Source organism: Rhipicephalus sanguineus, chromosome 6 (genome assembly GCF_013339695.2).
Source record: "Rhipicephalus sanguineus isolate Rsan-2018 chromosome 6, BIME_Rsan_1.4, whole genome shotgun sequence".
NCBI lineage: Eukaryota > Metazoa > Arthropoda > Arachnida > Ixodida > Ixodidae > Rhipicephalus > Rhipicephalus sanguineus.
The window spans coordinates 74,570,202-74,585,187 of record NC_051181.1 but is presented as its reverse complement, the minus strand read 5'-3'; positions in this window follow the sequence as shown (position 1 = coordinate 74,585,187).

Below are 14,986 nucleotides of genomic sequence, written 5' to 3'. Positions count from 1 at the left end.
ACGTGGGATGCCATCCTTCCGTACGTGACCTTCGCATACAACACCGCTGTGCAAGAAACGACGCAGATGACGCCGTACAAGTTGGTCTACGGACGGAGCCCGGCAACGACGCTCGACGCCATGTTACCAAACGTGACCGACGAGGAAAACATCGACGTGACCACCTACTTACAACGTGCCGAAGAAGCTCGACAGCTCGCCCGCCTGCGCATCAAGACCCAGCAGTACACCGACAGCCGTCGCTACAATCTTCGACGACGCTTCGTGGAATACCAGCCCGGCGACCGTGTTTGGGTCTGGACGCCGATACGCCGACGTGGGCTTAGCGAAAAACTCCTTCGGCGATATTTCGGGCCATACAAGGTTCTTCGACGCCTCGGCGCTCTTGACTACGAGGTCATCCCGGACGGCATTACGAACTCCCAGCGACGCCGCGCACGACCTGAAGTCGTCCATGTCGTGCGCCTTAAGCCGTTTTTTGCGCGTTAGCGAACCTGGGGACTCTACTTTTCCTTTGTTATTGTAATTTATTTATGTATGCACTTGTTTTTTTTCTATCTTCTTTGTTCTGTCACAAGCATCGGGACGATGCTTTTTCAGAGGGGGGCAATGCCACGCCCACTTGTTTTATTTTGAAGTTTTCGGGTTTGACCAGCAAGGACGTTTATCAACGATCGACGCTGTCCGCAGAGCAGTGTTCGAGAAGCTTCTCGATCGTAGTAGATCGTTTTGTTAAGATTGCGCGCTGCCCGTGAATGTTCTAGCTTTGTCGAGAGATAATGCCGCCACCAGCGATATTGCTGGAAAGTTCGATAGCGCCTGTATAAAAGCCGACGCGCATGACCGCTTGTCAGTTGATCGACGGACGACGCCCTGTTCGCCGCTATCATTGTACAGCGTGTATTGCTGTAGTTCTAGTTCTCATTTTCTGGCCACAAGTTCGGCCAAATAAACAGTTTCATCCTGAAAACGCCGACTGCTGTCTTCGTCGACGTCACGACCACGTGACAATATCAAATATGATACAAACTGTATTTTATTGCGATAGCAATTATATGGACAGTCTCGGCTGGATTTTGCCGTCGCCGTCATGCACCGTATATGTATAAGTATATATATATATATATATATATATATATATATATATAAGCCCCAAAGTAAAATAATTCAGAAAAATGCTTCCTAAGCGCGGAATCGAACCAGGGACCTCTTGTTCCGGAGCGAGCGGCGCTATCCACTACGCCACGAAACGCAGATCCTCCACGTAGCTAACGGCGAGCGTTATATACACACCCTTCAGCGCTGGACGGACTCGGAGACAGCAGGCGATAATAAGCGTTTCTTCATTACCAGCGAGATGGCGCTAGGAGCCCGACGGGCGTATATAAAAGTCGTCGGCTCGCTCGCTTCTTCTTATATTTGCGCATGGGAGAAGCTTGCGCTTCCGCTGTCTGCTCGCGCGGTTTTCTCGTGGTGAGGGGAAGAGGGATGTTTCACGCTTTCACCGTGATGTCCGCGCTCATGTTACGGAGCGTACGAAAGTCACTCGAGCTCAAGGGACGCCGCTAAACGAACAAACAGAAGATGAGCGCGAACTATCAAGTGTCACAGCTAGACACTTGAAGCACGCTAGTTTCCTTCGCTGCTTCGGCCGCCTTTGCAACAGGAGCGCTGTTCAAACTGAGAGTATCCATTGGCGAGCCTCACTTCGTATTCGCGGCGAGATCGACCTATAGGTGGCAGCACCGTCACCCCGCTAGTGTGGATATTGGTTTCGTGTGGCGTGTGTAGAAGTACACGGGGCTTCTGTTTACACATCGTGATATTGTGTTCCGTACCTGCAGAAAACTCTTCGTTATCGATGGTGAGGTTTTGTTCGGTGCCACAATGCCGCACATGCTGCACAGAGCCAAGGATAAGCTTTTATTTCTATCCCACTGACGCGGAACGTCGCCGATTGTGGCTCGTTAGGCTTCGTAACGGCAAGACGCCTTCCAAGTACGCGATGGTGTGCAGCAAGCACTTCGACGACGGTGCATTCGCATTCGCAGACGAGAAAGAATGGTGAGTAGTCAGCGATAACTTCGCTAATGTGTGCATTTATGTGCTTGTTGCTGCTGTGCAATACGAGCGTGAAGACGGTCGCAGTAAGCGAACGCTCGGGGAAGCTTCCCTGTGCTTTGATTTTCCTACACTTCCGCAGGAAAATTAAGCGAGAATCAATCGAGAAAGAAGAAAATTAATTCATGGAATTTATTCTTTGTCATTCATGTACCGTCTGCGCTGTGAATGCAAAGTTTGTTCGCGCTTGGCTATGAGTCTGTTTAAATGAGAGTCCCCGATATCTTTTGTAGTTCGCGCATGTTCCATTGTGTTTACATGGCCGCGAGAACAGTTCTCAGTGTTCCGCAGGGCAAGTACGTGCACCGAAACGCGGCAAGTGTGTATGCATGATCTGGTGCATAGTAAAGAGTATCGTTTTGTGAGCCCTCACTCGCCACGTAAGCGATGAAAATGCGCGGGCGAGTTTATCGCCACTGCTGATCTTGATGAATATATTTTTCTCTCTCGCTCTCTTTTTTTAAGGGTTTTCGCGGAAGAGATTGAGGCCTGACGCACTTCCGACACTGAACTTGCCAAAGCGCAAATTTGAAAGGCATAAGCTACCTCACAAGTACACGGGTGTCTTTGTATACATTTCGCCACAAGTTATAACTGCGCAGGGCAACTCAGTTTTGCGATTTCCATGTCATTCAATCTTCTGTTCTGTTTAGGGGACAATTTAAGTACCGAAGTGTCAAACGTGGCTTGACAGAAATATTTCTCTGCAGTGGAACAAGGACCGTACACAACTAAAGCTTGTCGCGTAACCTATAAACGACAGTCCCGAAGTTATACACCTAACCACAACGCGCAAGTGCATGGTAGCCTTTTTTTTTAACCACTGAGCCGCTAAAAGGCTATATTGACATGAGATTTAATACTTCTCATCTTTAGGGCAACGCCTAGTGCACTTTGCAATGCGCTTGAACCACAGAGCGGCACCTACGCTGATATGACTCTCGTGAACGGACGGTACGACGACCACACACAGCACTCTCGACAAGTGCGCTCACTGATCTTATTACAGTACATATCACTTCCCCTTTTCCTCTTAGAGCCTCCTCGGCAGATGCCGATCAAGGCCAAATGCTTCTTTACCTCGTGTTAGGCATACGTACGAGCGGTTAAAGTTGCACCAACGCAACGGAACAAACCGCCTTTTGAGGCCCTGCATGACGTACGCGCACATGCAAACACAACGCGGCTAGCAGACGACGCATGGAGCAATCCACACTAGGCGCGCTTCAACCAGTAGCCGCCAGGCGGCGACTCCGCTCGATCTCGCGGCCAATAGCATTAGTTCCTTGCTATCGCATTCATTGCTTCGCCCTTGCGGCGAAACTGTGACTTTTTTTATATGTATTGCAACTTGTTCTAAATATGTTCACTTGCATCCCAAGAGCAAATAAAAGAGATATCCGATTTTTTCTATGGCCATTTCTCTAGGCGGGCTTTGTGGGGCTAATATCTGTTTCGTCTTTTTCTCTCTCTCTCTGTTTCCTTTCTCAGTCGTGATTCCTATTGCTCTCCCTTTGCCTTGTTCTCTATTTTTTTCCACTCTTCATGTCTTTCTACCTTTTTGTCTTCTGCTTATATTTTCTCTTTCTACCAGTTTCTGTCTTGCTTCCTCTCTATATTTTTCTTTATCTCTCTCTGACATGTTTCACAAGCTCTACTTCGCGGAGCAGAGTTTTTAAATCTCTCACCTGCTGCCAAATTCTTGTTGGCATAACCACCTGTGGAGTTTTGCACGACAGAGCACACGTTGCCGATGGCTTAAACAGCTCCAGTCTAAAAGAACGAGAGCGTCTGCCGGTTCATGTTGATGGTAGTTTTTTTTTACGATGGAGCACAAGTTATCGACACTTTGCAAGCAAGGAAACGGAAAGCCGCCCACATGCAGAATGCTGTGCCTCTCGACCCATAGAAATGAAAAAGCAACCAAGATTTGTGTCCATACATACTTTAGGTAGAGTATACGGTGCAGAACAACTCTCTTGATTTCTATCTCTCTTTAATGTGTTTCACATGCTCTACTTCATGGAATAGTTTTTGTTTAACGCGCACACTTGCGGCCCAATTCCTGTTGGCATATCCACCTGTGGAGTTTTGCACAATGGAGCGCAGGTTACAGACAGCTCTTGAAAGCGAAGTTCAAGCGCCCTCCAATCTTTTTTCTCAAACAGCAGGATTCAACAACTTCCACAGGACAATCTCCTATATGCGGCTGCAAAACCTGGTTGATGGCTCCGTGCAGGTGATTCTTCTTCAGTACGTGCACCTTCGCTACTTTTGATGTTCTTGAAGAAGTGCGTATAACACTCACCGGTGCTGAACGTCGGTCGCACGATTATGCCCCTCCAGTGGCATGTTGTTCATCTTAGTACAAGCAATTACGCAGTGCAGCGCAGAAAGATTCTTTACTATTTACAGACATTGAAAAAAGGAATGTCCATGTTGCAACACCAGCGTTTGCCGAAGTGGACGCAAGACAGAACTTGCATGCTTATTCTCTCTTGCCTTGTTCCCTCTCTTGTCTTCTGCCTGGTGACACCGACTTGTTCATGTCTCCGGCGGCGTCTCTGCTCACAACGTAACAGTCCACTTCGAGCCTTATCCCGGGAGCTGCCGCTGCCTGTCGTGGACATAGCGAGCCACCCGCTCAGCTATGTCGTATATCTCATGGAGACAAGTAACGACGACCTTCCTGACGACGTTGGGCGCCTGTCCTTCTACGTGGTAGTCGAGCCGGATGGTGTGGACCCAGCCGGCAGTGCCTAGAAAGCGGAAGTGTAGCAAGTAGCAACATGAGCAAGCAGAAAGAATACATATCGCGGGTAACGACAGTATCTGTCCTAGGTGTACAAGACTTTACACAATATAATCAAATGTTTTTCATTGTTTTGCACCTCCAAACACGGCTGCTACTTCAGCCAGAGGCATCTTAAACACCCAATTTGCCAGCTATCATGTAGCATGAAAAGAGCAAGAATATTCACGGGGTGATTATTTTTGTTCTCTAAAAATATCCACTCCGTGAATATTTTTAAGACACAATGTGGGGCATATGCTACACCATGCAGCCAAACTTTTGTAGGTACAATGATTCTGTGGTCATTCACGGCATGTGAAACACACATAAATGTGAAGCGGGTCATTGTGAAACAAAAGCACTTTGAATATTTTTCTCTGGTCTTGTCATTCTGTCCGCTAACGTTTGGGTGCTCTTCTGGTCGTTCCCTTAACATGGCTTATACTAAAATTGCCATAGGAGGGCATGAATGTGTGAAGAATATCAATGACAAGTCATAACATGAATAACATGACATAAGAGTATAAAAAACCCTTCACCCCTGCCACACTTGTCACACCTGTCGCATACCCCGGCCACTACATTAAGATATCAAATCCGCTGTCCCCATCCAGAAACCGACCAATATGCTAACAATACCGGAAGCTGTTGTCTATATTTTTCAATGGGCCTATCAAGCATTCTCATGCTGTAGTTTAAGTTCAGTACCTGTAAAGATAAAACATTAAGGCAACAACACTTTTGAGTGCTCACCAGCCACGGGCCTACCCTTGCTTCATGAATATTATGAGCCCAGCGTCAGCTGCAAGAGCGACTGCATCGTGCAAGCCAAATTACAAGCAAACAGAGGTGCCGAGTGAATGTCGAGGCAAAACTTTAAATATTTTTATTTTGATCGCAGCAGTACGAAAAATATGGTCAACAATTTGCTAGATTGCAGGTTTTCTCCTGTGTCTAATTTTTCCGGGAAGATTTGGAGCATAATTTTTACTAAGGATGTTTGTGCGAAAATGCAGTTTTCTGCAAAGCATACAAATAGCCAGATTGGTCATCTTTGAATTTTAAAATTTGCTATCCTCAGTTGACACTCCCTATAAATGACAACTTGATTGCACTGCATCTGCACGCTTTTCATTGACGGCATTATTTAAAACTGAAGCCCAGGTGTTCATAATGAGCACTCAACTCTGTCACCTACTCAAAAGCACCCTCCCGTCTGCTATAACTAGAACCGTACGCGTTGCCTATGGCGGAACTGCTGCCATCACTGGAATGTCTTCAACTCGGATAAGCATTGGCAACCACCGTGTCCCGCCCTTTTTACAGTGCTCAAGAATTGACCTCACGAACGCATTTTTGGTATGGACTTCCTAGCCACGCACAACACCCTCACTGACTTTTCCGCCTGCAATCTTTACCTACAATTTCCTCTTCCGAAAACTCGTCCCACAGTCCCGAACAGCCTCTGTACCACTTAGTTTGTCGATGTCGCTCTGAAAACCGTACTCTTATCATTCGTACAGTTGGCAGCAATTTCACCCGTGCTTGATGGTGATTATGTCGTCACGCCTATTCCTGATCTCCTCTTGGCGCGCAACATCACTATGTCAGACTCCGTCGTAACCGTAGCCCCTAAACGGATACCTCTACCAATTATGAATTTGGGCTTCAAGAAGCAAGTTCTATCTTGAGGCATCTCGGTAACCACACTTCCAACCCCTAACAGACAACCGTCTAACCACATTTCCGGCAGACGTGTCCTCAGATATGTCATGTTGTCCACAGGACACTGCATGTGTCGACACAGCATAACGACCTATGCTCGCTCCAGACCTCAAATCCGAGCACACAGTCACCCCATGCTGCCTTTTGGTTTCCTACCGCGACATATTTGACATCCGACAGCCGACCACTGGGCCTGACTTGCATTTATCAAGCACCATAAAAAACCTGGCGATGCTGTTCCCATTCACCTCACACCACAGCGGGAGCCTACTACTGCAAAGCGTAATATTCACAAAACGTAGTAAACAAGATGCTAGCCAAAGGTGTTGCTGAGCGCTAGTCGAGCTCTTGGGCGGCAGCTGTGGTGCTTTAAAGAAACATGACACGTGGCCTTTATGCATTGATTACCGCCATCTAAGCCGAATTACAGAAACGAATGTTTAACCTGTACTTTGAATTCAAGCCACTATTGATTCCTCCATGTCGCGCGATATTTTTTATGAACCGGCATTCGCTCTGTTTATTGGCAGGTTTAGATGGATGTGAAAGACTAGGAAAATGCTGCATTCATCACTCCCGATGACCTGTACTAATTCAGGATTGTGCCGTTCGCTCTCTGCAACGCACCAGCCACGTTCGAGTGTATGATGGGCTCCCTGCTAAAGAGGCTCAAATCGTCAACATGCATTTGTTACTTAGGTGAAGCCCCCGTATTTTGATCTACACTTTAAACCCACCCTGAGCGTGAACTCCAACTGAACTCCTCAAAGTCTCACTTCGCCTGCCGAAAGGTTACAGTGTTGGGCAACCTCAACGAGGCTTCAAGTGTGCAGCCTGACACAGGGAAAATTGACGCAGTCACGATTTTTCCTATATGTACCCCAGTCAGTCGAAGACAGTCCGAGTTTCATGGGACTCTGTTCCTACTTCAGACGGTTCGTAAAAAGTTTCGCAGCAGTCGCTCGACCACGCACTAGCCTTATAAAAAAGGAAGAGTCTTTTACGTGAGGCTCCACTCATAGCTGCGAATTTTTCACACGCCATAATTTTGACAACACTGACTGAACTAGCCAACTTTAGGCCGTCCGCTCTTACGGAGGTCCGAACTTACAGAGTCGTCACGGAATCGGAGCCATTCTAGCGCAGCGCCAACAGAGACATGACCACGTTATCGCCTACTTTAGCCATCTCTTCACAGTGGCAGAGCACAGCTATTCTTTTACAGATCGTAAAACACTTGCTTTCATTTGAGTAGTTTCTTTTTTAAGCCCACATATTTATGGCATGCTTTTCTGGGTAATCACAGACCACTGTGCACTCCTGGCTTTCGTCGCTAGAAAATCCTACTGACCGGCTTGGCCACTGGGCTCTGCAACTGCATGAATATAATTTTACAAACACTTATAAGTCGGCCCGTCTACATCAGGACAAACTGCCTATATCGTTTTCAAGGTAGATAAACCGAGCACCATTCCTGACATCGACACCGAAGCATTAGTCTTCTGCGTTTCCAAGCGATCCATGCCTATGAGCAACACCGTGACGCGTCTTTGCATGATAAGATCGACCTACTCGAATCGCCCCCATCCGACCGGACCAACTGCTCTTCCGTCTTCCAAGATGGCTCACCATAACGCCAAGACTATCACCCAGGTAGCCCAGCCCGGCTGCTTGTTATTCCAAAACACCTTCCGCTCGGCTATCCTCCTCGAACTTCACCACCTGCCAACTGCCGGTCACCTTGGTGTGTCACTCGCATATGAGCGGATCCACCGACGTCTCTTTTAGCCAGGGTCTGCGGGCTCAGTCAGAAGACACGTTACGGCGTGTGAAAAATGTCAGCGTCGCAAAGCACCATTGATGATTCCCACCTGGTGCCTTCAACTGTAGAGTTTACCAATATTAACTAGAGGGAACTCTGGCGCTGCGATCATTCAGCCACCATGGAAATGATGGGTAGTACACGGACTTGCCTAGTCTTCGTGCTTGCAGGCTTCGAACGAACTTGTGTCTTTGTTTATTGTTGCGTTTTGGTTTTGTTTCGGGTAAAAGAATGGGTCGTTGTGAACTTCCTGACCAGATTTGAATGGGTGAGCCTAAAAAAGTGGTGAAGTGGAACAGCTGAACGTTTGCTGAACTTCAGGTTGCAACAAAGCGGGTGCAGGCCACACGGAGTCGAATGAACGAAGCTTAGACAAATCCGTGTGCTACACATCATTCCCATGCTGGCTGAAGCGCCATGCATTGCAGCTCCCATGGACACTAGCACCAGACTTCCCTCTAGTGTACTTATAAGGAACTACGCCTTCAACCACTCGACATTTTATGGAACCATTCTTTCGCGCTGGCTTCCTTTGGCAATAGGTGGATACCTCTGGCCAGAGATTATGCCACTAGCTACATCATCACACGAGCTTTTCAACAAGCTGTGCCACAGACGTCGCCGATTTTCTTCTACAGGACGTGATCTCGCATGTACTCCCGTGGCAGGTGGTCAGCGACCGTGGTCGCATGTTCTTATCAAAGATCACAGGGGACATCCTCCAGTCATGGAAAACGAGGCACAAGCTTACTCAGGCGTACCATCTGAAGACGCATGGCCTCACGAAGCGACAAAATTGAACACTTGCAAACGTGCTTGAGAAGTAGGTGCCTTCGTACCGCTCTGCCTAGGACCTGGTTCTTCCGTATGTGACCTTTGCCTGTAATGCTTAGACACTGTCATTTATTCTAACTCCATTTTTACTCCACTTTAGTGGATATGTCCTTCATGTTATCACCCCCAAGCCCCTGGAAGGAAAATAGCCCACACTCGCCTTTCGACCTCACAAGAGAACCAGCGGAGTTTGTAGTTCTTACCATTGAGAAGACCTAGACGTGCACTTTTCACCTGTATATTTGGTCCTGCAGTAGTGTCTGACCCGTAAAGCTGGCTGGTCAGAAAAACTGCTCTCTCCGCACAGAGGCTATATACCGAGTGATCCGTGTCCTGACTCCAGCAGCAAATCAAATCGCTCCAGGTCGCATCGTCTGCTTCATGCGCAGATAGTTCCACTCTGTCAGTTAGCTTTCCTGCAGTGCTTTTCAAGTGGTCATGGACGAATCAGTGAGACAGGCTTTAAAAAGGCACTATGGCTGGGACGTTTGACATGGAATCGCCCTGAAGAAAAATTTCACTTGGATAGACAACGAGTTATGCCGAACTTAATAAAAAATACTCAGCTTCCTGATGCACAGGTCACAGCCTGGTCATATAAAAGCTCACAGCATCCATAAATCTTATGTTTGCACAGAAGTTCCACTACTCAAAGTAGTGAACACGTTTTTCGCCCCATTTCTGTGTGAACTATATTCCAGACTTTTGCCTCATCTGTGCAAGAGTTGACATGTGATATAAAACTGCAGCCGATGCTCATTTCAAGCTTTTCGGTGATTTTTCCTTCCACAGTACATCACATGATTAGGGCCAATCGCAAAGCAACTGCTGTGCTTTGTTCTGCTTATGATACACTTTCCGACACTTGTCCTTTCGCCGTAGAACACAGCATTTTGTTATTAGTACGCTCGTTTTGAGAATACATTTGAACGCAGCATCAATGATAAAAGCGTTCGAGTAGCCTAAATCAGCTCCTATACCTGAAGCACACATGTCAGCACACTTTATTGGAGTAACATTTCAAATGCTTTCCTAGTTGGCTGAACTGACCTCCTAACAAAGTACTTGCGGACTACCTTCATTCGATATTGGAGCACTCAGAACTATGGGTAAGTGCTCACTTTCGTAAGCCTACTTTCTATTAACAAGAGTTAAGAGGGCTGCAAATGCAATGCTGAAATGTATAGATGAATGTGCTCTGTTCGCCAGAGTGAAGTAACTGAAAATTAAACCACACCTTGTTTTTTTCCTGATAAAACCATTCCAAAAGCTCCCTCAAACTAGGATTAAGCATGAAACTTTGAAGCATGAAGTATGAAGCATGAAGCATGAAACATGAAGCATGGAAGATTTGCAACACAGTGTGTACAATTCGCATTAAATTCGGCTGTGAATTCGGAAAATACTGAAGTACTAGTAAGAAATAACGGGACGCCGGTGCCGCCACCTCCAAATATTTTCTTGCTGGGAAAGCAGCATTTCGTGGAAATAAATTTTTCGGCTCCATGCCCTTCGAATATCCCCGCCTTGCATATTTCAAGAACCACACAAAATTAAAATATGGGGTGGACATGCATGTTCGATGTCTTGTGGAATCATCCCGTGATCTCGCTATCATGTCAGGGTGCACAAATACCACTTCGAAATTGCACACGATGCGCTCACAGAATAAGAATACCAGTGAACACTTGACAGAAGCTACCTTTTACATCTTGTGCGCAAGAGCCATTTTGTAGAGGTCGTTTCTGTACCTCTTTTCCAAGGCAGAATACAGAGACAGTCCTGCTTTCTTTTCTTTCTTTTCAGAATGCACCATCCAGCTCAAGCGAGAGTTTCGTCCCGCTAACCCGCCATGCTCCCCTGCGGCAGCAGCAAGCCTGAACATGGCGGCTGCCCTCACAGGCGAACCACTTAGCCTCATCCAAAAGCGAAAAGCGTGCGAGCAAAGGCACCCTGGTTGCAGTACTTCTCCAGATGCCTCAAGGCTGATGAGCTTTTGATATTACCGGTTGCCTTCGACCTCAAGCAAGAGGGCATCGCTAGCCGTTAAGGTGCTTTGATATCCAGGTCCATGGTTTTCTCTCAGAGATCCTGCTACTAATTGCCAGATTACGCGTACCAATTTATTCACCGCGTAGAACATGAAGCCGTGAGGGTCTCCTTGGGGTTCTTAAGAACTCAAAGCTTTCATCGGTGCACTCCTTTTCTGAGGGTGTTGACGAAGCAGAATAGAAAGGAGTGTCATTTCTTTAGGCAACAATGGCGGCCACATGCCATGGAGCCCAATAGGGGACGCTGCAACACTTAAAGTGTGAGGCTGCAGGCACCAGCCGTACATTGCCCCTACAACCCGTATTTATTTCAACCAAGGGACCGCACATACGCAAGGTTCACCCAAGACATCTGCGAAAATTGTGAAGTCATGGAGGAGAACAGAGGACATGAAAGCAATTGCAAAGAAATATTGAAAAAAATGTTCAATGGAGTGCATAGAAAAAGGCAGTTGGCCGACTTATCCCTGCGATGGTCAGGCCACAGGTGCGGTCTACGAAGGACGCCTAAACGGGTGTGTTTTCTCCACCAGTAAACCTCAGATTTGAACACACACACTCAGCCCCATGATTCCTTTTTCCACCGACACGACTCAGCCACGCATGCATACACGTGGGAGGGGGTGAAAATCTGTCCATTGGCTTGGGTTCACGGTTACGCGGCTCAAAAATGGCTGCAGAAGCAGATGTCCCTGCTGGTTTGTTGTAGAGTTGAATACTCGCTCTTCTAAGAATGAAATATGTATTGTCACATTGTACGGGGTGTTTCACCTAAAAAGTACTAAGTATTAAAAAATTAAACGTAGGCGCTAAACGTCTGCAATTAGCGCAGTATTGTTCTCAGCCATATAGAGCACGTCAGAATATGTTTTCCAATCTGCCAAGTTCGCAATTAACAAAGATTGCTCAATGAACTTCTTAAATAGTAACTATAGAGAAAAGTTTTTAATGCAAAAGTTGTAGCGCTTGTTCAGAAACATCGAATTTTTGAATCTATGTTAACTACCCTGCTTAATTTTTTTCCTGCCTTTCTTTAAAGCGCGCGAATTTTAAAAAAATACCACGTGACTGCCGCCAGACGCGCGGCTCTTTTAGTGCCTTCAAATGTAAGTTTAAGGAAATTTCAAAGACTGCTTTGCATACGAAGATAAATGGAAAAGGTTATCGGTGACTGCGACGGACGTTAAGTGACAAAATGAGCATACGTTTCAACAACAACAGCAAAAAAATCATCTTCAACGAAACAGCAGCAGCCACGGAGCAAATGCTACATGAGACCGTAGGCATTTTTGTTCTTTTCTTGTCGCACCAATGAAGAAACACGTTGGAAGGGAGTGTGACAGGGTGATGGACTGTGATAAAAGATTCACTCAATCGTGGCGGCCGCTCTTTCGTAGATTTTTTTGTGTTTAGACGGTACGCCCCTATCATCATTTAGCGTCCATCGCAGTCACCGGTAGCCTGCTAAACCAACCTTCGTGCGCGGAGCATCGTTTCATAATTCGTTGAACTTACATTTGAGGGCACTAGAAGCGCTGCACGTTAGGCAGCAGTCAGGTGGTATTTTTTAAAATTTGCGCACTTTAAGAAAGGCCGGAAAAAAATTAAGCAGGGGATTTATCTTAGCACCGATAAAAGAATTCGATGTTTCTGAATAAGCGCTACAACTTTTGTGTTCAAGCTTTTTCTCTGAAGTTATTCAAAAAGTTCATTAAGCAATCTTTTAATTACCGAGCCTGCGGATTGAAAAAAAAATATTATAACGCGCTCTATATGGCTCAGAACAATACCGCGTTAATTGGAGACGCGTAGCACCTATGTTTAATTTTTTTGAATACTTGTTGCTTTTTAGCTGAAGCACCCTGTATGATGATAGCACTGAATAAAAAGTTTTCTTACGGGACTGCAGAATACCAGGCTAAAGCACTATGTTGCAATACCTGTTCACGTTTAATGTTGGCCCACTTGCCGTGCATGACTGCTGAATGAGAAACTTTCAAAGACGGGTGAAGAGATTTTTGATATTACTCTGCAACGCACAGCTTGAAAAAGCAGAATTCAACAGGCAACATGGCCTTGGAAGAAAATTGCCTAAGTAGCTCTTCTTACGACAGGCAAGCATGTTGTATAACATAATAGTTGTGATATATTGGTGTGTATACACTCTTCCATTATTTACATGACCAGTTTAAAGAACCCATACGAATAACGAGAACAGCCAAGGTGATAAAGGATATTTACAATTCTTTGTAGCAATATTAATTAGGGGTGTACGAATATTCGAAATTTCGAATATTTTTCAAATAGTGTTTGCTATTCAATTCGATTCGCACTGGAATTTTACTATTCGAACTTCCCAAAAACAAATACAGTTAACATACAATTGAAAGTGACCCCTTCAGATTTTTAATATGCTTCACTTCATCACACCCACGTATTGCGGAAACGCTGCCTTTCAATCTCCGCTACGGTCGCAAATGTATTAATTCAAGAAAGCGCTGGTTCCAACATGGAGATGAAAGATGTGGCAGAATTGGGGGCTCAATTAATGCTACTTTGGGCCTGAACTTTTGGCGGGAAGTCCGAAAAATCGGACGCCGAAGCTTTTTAGCATCCACAATTTCAGATGTGCTTATATATCGACGTCAACGAGGCAGATTTGGAACTCCGGACTTGAAGGGAGCGCACCCTTGTCCGCCACATCAATTGGACTTCCACAGAAGTTGAAAGAGGATGAGAGGCTGAGGAAATGGCATCTTTGCCTATCACGTGGAAAGTGTTGTCGGCAACTTTCGTAGCACCACATCATGTACATAAATTGAATTCGGCCTCTACATTGCCTGATTCTTGATAAGACAACAATGAAACACCACCCCGCCAGTGCTTCATCAACGTAGTGAAAAGAAACACTTTCATATTGCTATCTCATACGAATATGCTTAGGAATCCTCTCTAACTTTTCTTTCTGCAATTTCGCGTCGAAGTAGTCGAAAAATATTCTAGAAATATTCGAGAAATATTCGAAAAATATTCAATTCGATTCGCACTCACACTTCAATATTCGAATTCGGTACGCACCTAAAATTTTGCTATTCGCAAAGCTCTAATATTAATGCATCGCTTTTTGTCTCGCATGAAATAGTTCAGTATAAAAGAAACAACTCACTGTTCAATGCTGTCACAGATGATGTGCCCGGCATGGTCTGGTAAGCGTTCAACGCTTGCAGCGCTGATTGGACGTTGTCGACAGTGGCAATGAGGTAGGCCCCATGCCGCGTCAAAGTTATCTGCAAAATGTAGAGTCTTTGTGTTAACCCGACTGCCCAAATACATGGTGTCATCACCTAGAACCCGCGTTACCAACAACTGCATCCACGAGCGCGTCACTCAATATATAGCCAAACACCCAAAATACACGGGGCTGTTTGATTTCTGCGCCCTTACTCGACATCAGAAGTGAAGGCTGTGGACAGCGGCAGAAGCAATTAACAAGAAGCGTTATCAATAAAAGTAATCGTTTACTATAAAGAGGCGTCGAAAAGGTGTCCATCGAGGCGACTGTAGAGCACAAATATCACCGTTATTGGCAGCAGTAGAATAAGGCACAAGCATTTGTAAGCTCTATCCATCATAGCAAAT